Genomic DNA, 10530 nt, shown 5'->3' with positions numbered 1-10530 from the left:
AAACAACTAACGTGTCCGGAAATTAATTTACTCGAAAATTCAATGCAAATCAAGCAATATTAGGAAAATTACTAACGACTCACTGCACACACTCTCAGGATTACCAAATGGTTTTATTAACATACATCCGATACTTTGATCAGTACCCTGGTAAAAATTGGCGATAGGAGCTGCGTTTCAAATTACCATAGGAATTCTTAAAGCCGGCTAAGGAAGGCAATAGAAAATCATATAGCTGACTGTAGAAAGTGGATCAAATCATGTAGCCGGGCTATACGAAGCGATAAAAAAGTATACAGCCGGGCTATAGTTCCTATCGCCAGGCTTTACACTTTATCACTTTATAAGAAAACTAGGGGCTTATGGGGCTGCTTCGCAGCCCCTTATTTTTCCTGTACACTTTTCACTTTCACATGTTTTTTTTTTTTTTTTTTTTTTTTTTTTTTTTTATTTATTTATTTTCATTTAATTTTCTGTTTTGTCTTTGAATCGGGTCTAATTATTTCTTTGAGAGAATAAATATAACAAATGTTTTCAAAAATTGTAATTTTGTTTTAATCTTCATACAAAATTATTTTTTAGGTTTTACATTTGTTTTCAAACTAATTTTAAAGAAGATCTTTTTTTATTTTTTAAATACTTTGCTTTTTTTCGATTAAATTGTTGATTCTTCTTTTGCCATTTCTGTCCTGCTTTTCTTCCTATATTTCCTACAACTTTGCTCTTCTTCTTTCGTCCTTTTGTCTTTTCTTTTTTTGCTTCTTCTTTTTCTTCTTCAGTAGCTGTTCCTTCTGGTTCTTCTTCTTTTTCTGCTCCTGTTTTAACTTCATCTAATTTTTCCGCTTTTTCTTCTTCGTTTTTTCCATGTTCAGTCTGCTTTCTGGTTTCCGTATTTGCTGGTATGTTATCTTTTTCTTGTTTCGTTATCTTACTATTCCACATATAAGTCAGTTGTTTATTACCCATGTATGTTCCTAGCTTGACTTGTTTGATAAAAATGGTTTTTCCCAAGTCTTCGTGTGCATCCGGAATGCAGCTGCATTCCGGATGCGTTAAGGGGTGGGCAGGAGGGAGGGACGGACTGAGAAACTGAAAAAAGTACGTTACGTAACGGTAAATATTAAATAAACTTACCTATATATGGATCCTTGAACTTTAAAGCAATAAGGTCCACCACCCGGAATATCAATTCGATTTGCAGAGAAAGAGGCAAAAGCAACAGCACTATTATAATTTCTGATATGCTTTATGAAATTTGGAGAATGTAAAAATAATGATTTCAAATCGGTATTTGTCCGAATACTCGGTAAAGAAATTAAGCCATTTTGGCAGCAGTTATTAAAATGACCATTGGACATTTCACCCTGAAAATGGCGAGCATCACAATGATGACAAATTATATTCATTGAACCGACTGAAAATTTGGTAACAAAATTTTCATCAAAGTTCTGATCATCAATTTTATACTTCCGAAATGAAGAAATGAAACTTTGATTTTCTATACTAATAACAGAGTTAAGTTCTTGCTTCACTAAACGAACATGCGAAGAATTCTGGAAAACGCGACCACGTTTTGGAGGACGACCGCCTCGGTCATTGAAGATTTCACTCATAACAACTGTTAAATTTAAAATTAAAATTAGTAAAAATTATTATTATTTTAACAAAATCATAACTGAAAAGTTCAATTTTTAAATTAAAAAAAAATAAATCAGAAGAAAAAGGATGAAATGAAAATGGAAATTGATAATAAACATATTTATATACATTGAAAAAAAACGGCGTGAAAAGTTCTGATCGGAAATGAGAAAAAAAAACTTGGATGTTATTGACTTAATGAGGAAAAATTGGCAACAGGAAAAAGATGGAACCAATCATGAAAAACCGTAAAAAAAAAACGCGGGAAAAGAAAAATGTAAGTTGATGGCAGTTGAGTGTTGGAAATAACCTCACTTAATGATGATTGTTGAATGAAAACAGCTGATAAAAAGACAGCAAACAGTAAAGTAAGATGCGTAGCAACAAAACTTTTCCGAAAAACAAAAAACAAAAAACCCCCACTTCCCCTCATCCAATTTATGAGTTTTTAGGGATTTAAAAATCGGGGACGAACCCCAGAAAATAATTTATAGTTTTCCCGAAGCATTGAGAACAACACCTTTCAAATGAACCAACGCCCCTCGCAATTAGTACAGTGGTTGATTCACAATTTCATTCTATTTTTCAAATTAAATATTAAGATGTGTAGAAATTCGTGTGCTTTGGAAATCATTAAGTTTGATACGGAACCACCATAATATTCACAAAACACACATTATATTTTCCTTTAATACATATTTTTTTTCATCAATTAAAATGAGAATAATCCATACAGGATGTGCAAACATTTCAAAATCATGAGTTGAAAAACGCTGACTCCGCAAGATCATATATTGGAGCCTAACACAGAGCGGAACGGCGTGCTGCTAACGATAAGCGCGTACCAGCGCTTACAAACCTAACAGGAATACTTCACGCATTGCGCAATGCGTGAAGTATCCCTGTTAGGTTTGTAGACGCTAAGGCGCTTTTCGCGCTGGCTGCCCGTCCGCCGCGCCGCAGCGTGCCACGGCGCTTGAAGCAACTATTTCACAACAGAGGTATTGCACAGTGTCATACGAAATTGAAGGCGCTCCAACGTATTAGGAATGGCAGGCATCCTTCAAAAGTACGGAGCTTTCCGCGCAAAATAAATCAAGATACTACGGCCCAAAAATTGAGCGGTAGTCCAAAAACTCACCAAGTCCTAGCATCCGTAATTAGTAACATTTAGCATACACTTTATCGCCTGGCTGTTGCTCAATCGCCATCGGCCATAAAAGGTCATAAGAAATTGTGCAGTCGGCTATAGAAGCTATTGAAAATTTTACAGCCGGCTTTAGGTCTATGGTATTTTGGAACACAAAAGTCTACTGCCAATTTTTACCAGGGTAGTAAAACATCTGAGTGTGTTTTCTCATGAAAAATTTCAAGTGTTTTTTTTTTATTTTCGACTCTTTGAACTCGTTAGGTTTTAACATCAGCTGATTCGCTTAGCCTGGTTTATTGTTTAAGCAACGTATGACCGTTTTTATCCATGAAGACAATTTTCGTTACCAACTGAAGCTGCGATTGAATTCATTTCATGGCTACGGAATTTTGTGCATTATTGCTCGCCCGAAAGGACGAGAACTCGGCGGGCTGGAAATTGGAGCTTGCGGTTGCATCCTCCTCAATAAATGAGCGCAAGTTGAGACATAAATCCAGCCGGGCGGCGGATAATCGGAGGAAAAATTGGGGTACTTTGAAAATTAATGGATCTCCGTCAGGAAAAGTTAGTGGGAAACCGGCTTTCAATTGGTCCGAATTACATTTCAAAGTTATGTTTCCACCGAACAGGTTGCTAACTCTACCGCATAAAAGTAACGGACGGCCGTTTTATATTCTTTTAGAGGTACACCGCCATAACTTAGGCGCCCCATGAATAGATAACGCACGATTTAAAACGAAGGACGCCACGTTGCAAAATTTGCCGTCGAGAGATAGCCCCGGAAAAATTTCCTGTTGGATCAAGAGAAATTCAAATTAATAATTTCCGGACAATACAAAGAAAAAACAAGAATAGCAATTTAATCAACTAAGGCTAAAATCAAACTAAAGAACTCAAATTCGCTTACGTCTAATTGGCAATTAGACGTAAGCGAATTTGAGTTCTTTAGTTTGATTTTAGCCTTAGTTGATTTAATCGGTTCGCTGTTTTTTAGTTTCGTTCATTGTTTTAATAGCAATTTAAGTTACAGGCCGAATGGCACCCCCTACTTTTACGCGTCGTCTTCTGATTGGCTGATTCACCTGGTGCCTACTTTCTGGGGTCCTTATGGGAAATAACACGAGGCTCATTTTTCATCGAAAATATCTCGAAAACGAGAAGAAATGAAACATTTCAGAAATCAATTTCCAGATGTTTCTGAAGATATTGATGGGTAATACATGACACCTTTTTCTCAAACACACCGAACAGTTCGACCTGGAATTTTATTTCTTCAGCTTGAAATATAGCACTTGATGTCATGAAAAAACAAAATTTCAAGTCAAACTGTTTGGCGTATTTGAGAAAAAAGGTCATGTAATACTAACCAATCTCTTCAAAAAAATCTGGAAAATTATTTATTTATTTATTTTTTTTTTTTTTTTTTAATCTCACAGGATTTCTCCTAGTATTATTATTACTTCTAAAATCTTCGACTTTTACATTTTTTCGTGTTTTCGAAGTATTTTTGATGAAAAATGAACCCCCTGTCATTGTCTATAAGGGCCGCAGAAAGTGGGCACCGGGGAATCAGCCAATTAGAGACGACTCGTAAAAGTAGGGGGAGCCATTCGGCCCGCAATTTAAATGGCTGCCCTTTTTTTCGGGACACTAATTCTCACTGAAACGACAGGAAATCTCTTTGCTTCAAACGGCAAAATAAATCCTGTCATTTTGAAGAGATTTCCAGCTAAATCAAAGAGAATCCTTGTCCGGAAATTATCAATTTGGAAATTTATCTCGGTGCTCCAATCACATTTGCTTTATTCGAGCATTTATGCAAATTCGATGATTGATTAATTTGATGAATAATGATTAATTCGCTTTTATAAGGCAATTTATTAAATGTATGATCGTTAAAACATCAAAGAAAAAATTAAAGCTTTGCATGGGCTATAGTTGTTGCATCTCTCGTAGATCAGTGCGCTGTTAAAAATTTTGGAGTGAAGTGGTGGATCGGAGTGTGCGAATCTTGAATAGGTGCGAGTAAAATTAACTTGAGGTATTATTGACTACGGTGTAGAGCACAACATGGTAGTAAATATTACCCTGAGTTGACTTTACTTTTACGCGTTCATGATACGTTCTCTCCAGTCCCCCAGTTGATTCAAAAATTTATATCCAAGTGGGCGTGCATTGTCCTCTGATTTTACCCATACCTGACAATTGGACTACATATCGCAATTTGGAAGTACGATGTCTGGCTCATCTGTAAAAAAACTTGCGTGCATAGGGTAACTAATGGCACATACGTTGTTTCTAAGCGGAGCCAGAAATTGTAGTTCCCAATTGCAAAATTTAGTCCGAACGGAGTAAACTCCGACTGTAAACAAATGTATACATGAAATATGATGTGTCTCATCAACACGTAGTGCTGGAGTTGACTTGTTCTCTTTCAATAGCAATGTGTTTCCATGTCTGGTGTAATAATCAATGAAGACAGTGACATTAATAATCAGGATGACGATGAAGATAACGATGACGCTAATGATATTGACGACTATAACAATGACGGCAACAATGACGATGAAGTTTACGATTAGGATGATGCTACGATGATGAGGACGGCGACGATGACGTTACAGATGAGAATGACGTTGTTGGGAAAGGAATATCTTCTCCCCTCTTCTGCATTATTAGCCTAATGCCTCAAATGTTGCTTCTGAAACAGACGAGAAATATTCCTTCCTAAATGCTAGACGTGTTCAAATTCATGATCCTTTCGGCCATTTTTGTAATTTTTCCAGGAACGGTACATAAACCATCTTTGAATTTGCAGATTTAAGGGGGAATTTTAAAATTTTTAATTAGTTTCAATGTTTACAGACCTCCTAACTCATCCTTTCGAGGGAAACATTTTTCTTTCCCAAAAGCAGGTGTAAAGGACTGAAAAAAAAAAGCCCGACCAGTCCGCACCCAAGGTATTTTCCCTAAGTTGGCGACTTGTAATATTTTTTGTTTCCACCTAAACTCGCCAGGTAGCGACGAAAAAAAATGTTTTTGGATATATCTGATGCCTCCTAATGTGTAAAAAAAAGATACATGGTCAAGAAATTAATTTAGCAATCAGGAAAAATAAATAAAGATTTGTCCATTGAGAAGGACACCGGGTCACAAAGGGTCATAAAAGAGCTTTTGAAAGAAAAGAGCGTCCATTAGAGATGGGAGACTTTTTGTTTCGATCGACGCACTTACAGAATCTGCCTATTCCGGGGGAAAACTCCACTCTCAAATTCGTGGCTGTACGCCTCAATAATGGTCTCTGATAGGTAAAATTTGAGTGATTTCTCCCTCGACTTGGCATTTGCCAACCCCTTCTTGCTTCCCTCTGCGAGGACGTCTATATCACCCTCCTTGTCTCCTCCGTTGCCTTTCCCTGTCATCCTTAGTCTTCTCTTTCTCTCTTCCTCAGCTCAACGCAATGACTCTACGCGGTCACTGAACTTGAGGTCTCATTCCTTCACTTTTTATTGCAGTGCTCAATTTTTATACCGACTTCCATCTCAGTTTCTTGTACTTCTGCCCTCGTTTTTTCGCCAATCCCCTCCCTCCCCCTTCCTACCTACCTCGGATTTCTCCGACTAGACGCCGCGAAACGAGCCGTTTGTTTATTGGTGCGTTTTCGGTTAAACGAAACGGCCCAACCGAAATAGGCGGGTACTTCCAGCGGCGTGGGCCACGGCGCGACCGTTATATCTGTCGGAGACAGTAGAATCAACCTTCAAAGTGGATGTTCAAATCGGTAAGTGCAGGAAGAAAATAGGTTTTGGGGTTAAAAGTTAAAGATTTTCATTTCAGATATTATAAATATTCTCAGAAAAATTCCAAAATTTGAAGGTATAATTTGCATCAGCGTTGACGTAATGAGCAAATGAAGGATTTTTTTTATCGGAATGGAAAAAAGCAAAAGAGTTTTTTAAGTCCTTTGCGGATTGGTTACAATATACAATTGGACGTATTTCTGCCAAACGGAACTATGTGCATTAAGACCTAAGCCCTGAGACCCATAAGAATATATGCATAACAGGGCTCACGTTATGGATTGCATTTTGCAAAAAGGAACCTCTATCTTTGGCTCTCCCATAAAAGCACTTATCTGCGTGGGGAAACCAATGGTATGTATGTTGTTTCTAAAATGGGCCAGAAATAGTGGTTCCTCATTGCAAAATGTAATCCTTATAATGCACATAGTTCTGTTTGACAGAGATACGTCCAATTAAAATAATGTTAAAACCTGCGACTGATTTTTCTCTGTTTCAGAGATCGCGCTCTCGCTCAAAACCGGCCATTCTAAAGTTTCGAAATATTCCCCAATAAATTGCAAATTGTTTTCAACAAACATTACCAATGCACTTTATGCCGAGTCTTACACAAAAGCTATTCGCCGATTTCTGCTAAGGTTATATTTTTGGGAAATTCAATTTATCAACTCACAGCTATGCAAACTCGTGTGTTTGAGCCTAAGTTGAAATTAAACTATTTTCCTGATGAGTGATTTTATCGTTCACATTACTGATTCACAAAACTGTAGTAACTCCTTAAGGTGAAAATCAAAATTCGAAGACAAGGTTTCGATAATGGCAGAAAATTCCTTTTCACGATGGCTAAACCTTTGACTAAAATTATAAATGCGAAAAGTAGAATGGTTGGCTTTGTCAGGTTTAGCAATAGCATCTTCTGATTATTGCCCCACAACGGGTCACTTGGATTGGAATAGAAACAATAAAGTTATTAAATAAAATAAAAATAAACATTTTCTTTCTATTTAATGTACTACCTATGTCACGTTTGTTAAAAGCATGCTTTCTTATTGATTTTTGGCATGCAACATAACAAAAAACAAATTTTTGTAATCTATTTAAGTATCAAAGTAAACTTCTTGGTACAGTGATTCGTTTGACCTTTTGGCATATGAAGGATAAACTTTAAGGTAGCATCGTGGTAGAAAAACATTGAGCTTTAGTTTTAAGTCAACGTCACACTTAATCCTAATTTGGCCCTTGACTTTCAGGGATGCAATTCTTCATGTAATCTGGCTACTGTTGTATATATTTTCTGTGATAAGTCGTATGAACTACTAGTGTAATTCTTCTCGCTGATGAGAAAATAATACTGTGTACGCGTGCATTTATCCTAGAAATTAGCATGTAAGATAAGAAATGTGATAACCATAAAAATAGTAAGCAAAAAAGGGGCTCATAACTCTACTCCCATTGTGCCACTACGTCATTTCGCTGACATAAAGGCGTTACTACACATTGAGATGAGCCCGGAAAAGCATTGAGTTGTATAGACGACAGGGTTTATTGCAGAGTGTATTTACGCCCTTATGTCAGGAGGGCGACGGCTAGATATGCAATAAATGCTGTAAGATAAAAACCCTTGTGAATATGTTTGTATAAAAGTCACTTAATTTTTTACTTCTTGTACACTTGCAAAATATGTCAAAATGCTTAGTTGTTCAATTGTTTCATTTTTGTGAAATTTTAGGATTAATATTATCATTAAACAATTTAAATTATTTCAATTGATTTTTAATTTCGCTGTTGTTTATTTAACGTCTCACATTTTTGTTTTCAATTTTTTAAAAAAAAAAGGTTTCCTCCAAGATGATAACTTGATCGCTACTAAGTAATATTGTATGCAAAGATGATGGCGCAATTTAAATACACACTGATGATGCATTTGACTTTAATATTTGGCATTAGCAAAAAAAAAAATAAAAAATAAACACACAAAGTTACCATCTACAGTTTTCCAAATTCCATGACCAAACTTTTGATTCTATCGCACATAACCGTTCAAAATAATCTACCATTAAAATATGAAGCAGTTTGTGTACCCATTCAAAATAATCTACCATTAAAATCTAAAGCAACTTGCGTGCTCTTAGGTCCGCATTCAGTTTATTTTGCAAAAGCGTCATTTGCACCTGTCAAAAAATTTAGTTTTACTACATACTTAAGTCATCCATCATTCAATACCTCGTTTGCTACACCGGCTTTTTGTGCAGGATTTCACGGACACCAATTTTAAATAAATTGGTTTACCTAACTCCACCCCTTCTTTCAGTTGCCTATTACAACCAATACAATGATGTTTTAAGGATCGAGGGGCATTTACCTACAATCAGTCTCAGTTATTGCACAAAAATGTTCATCCATAGAATTGAGTATGCAATACGCACACCATTAGCGTATTGGTTGCATTGCAAGCTTTTTGAAGAATTGCAAGCTTTTTGAAGAAAATCTAGAATGTCAAAGCACGATCTTACAAGGAGGCATCAAATCATCAAAATACGATCCAAAGCCCACGCAATGTCACTTAGTATTTGCATATTTATAATACTGCTGTCTTGTGCTGTCATCTTGCCCAGTCTTCAACTGCGGGGACAAACCTTACTCAAAAGTACCTTTTTTGGTCTGTAACATGAATGTACGATCGGAAAAATTTGTATTGGATTAAAGAAGCTGTTAATTATATTGACAGGTTGCTCACTCTCCCACATCCTTGTGTTGTTAGTCGGACACAGAAACTTGAGGAAACGTTTTTGGTACAATTCTCCCTGAAAAGCCTCTATCGCGCAACGCCTGATACAGAAACAATTATTATAATTAAGTCTTTGAAAAGTACAATTAATTTCTTTGTAATATATGTTTGAGAGCTCCTTTTTACCCTTTCTCTGTGCACGGCACTGATTTAACACTCTTGGTTTGGTTTTCAAGGTTGAGGTGTTACTATCTATTTTTGTCAAGTTAACGAATTTCCTGTTAAATTTGGTTGATCTTTTGGGTCGCTTTTTAACGGCTAAGGCTATCTCAGTATCTCACCTATAAGATATACAAATACAGAGTGTCTAGCGTCAAAATGTGGCTAACAGAGGAATCGATTCTCCAGGCCAAAAATGGACGATCTTTTACTTTAATTGGACTGCATTTTGCAATTTGGAACTATAAATTCTGGTTCTTCTGGAAAAACACTTATGTGCATAGGGAAACTAATGGATCATACGTTGTTTTTAAACCGGGCTGGACTTTATAGTTCCAAATTGCAAAATGTAGTCCAATTTTGCAATTCATTCCTAAATTTTGCTCAGCCATGGCTGTACATTTCTCCCCCTGCGATTGAGTTCAAATTAATGGACTACTTGATACACCATTCAATGATGGGCCTTATCAACACACTATTTGAGTTGATGGCTTGTTATTCTCTCAAAAAATCGAGTGAATTCGTTCCCTTTGAAAACAATTCAAAGGCGAAAACGCTTCGAAAGAGGAAAGTTTCAATTTGGCCCTGAGAACGAGCCCCTGGCGTATCTGCGTTTTGATCCTGAACACCGTGATGAGCAAACTAAATTCTCCCTCTATCCCTCTTAAAGAGAGGCCTCCCCACATATTTCAGGATTTTCAATCAAAGGCTCCCGTAGAGCTTTACAATATGAAAAAGAGAGCAAATTAAATCAAGTTTCAGGGAATCATAAGCAACCAACGAAATTGTTTTGAAAGCAGCCATTTTTCCTTCTCGTATAATTTTGTTCACATCATATCATCATTTAAAAAAGATACTTAAAGATGGAGCTTTTTTAAAAGATCCTAGGAAACGAAATACTTATTTCGTTGGCTAGTTTCTAGTAGTGACTTTTGCAAGTTGGCCAGGCTAGGTACATTGCCTCCGACTGAATTCGTCGGAAAAAAAGTGCCAAC

The sequence above is a fragment of the Bemisia tabaci genome, chromosome 7, assembly GCF_918797505.1.
Source record: "Bemisia tabaci chromosome 7, PGI_BMITA_v3".
NCBI classification, from domain to species: Eukaryota; Metazoa; Arthropoda; class Insecta; order Hemiptera; family Aleyrodidae; genus Bemisia; species Bemisia tabaci.
This window is presented reverse-complemented; position numbering follows the sequence as displayed.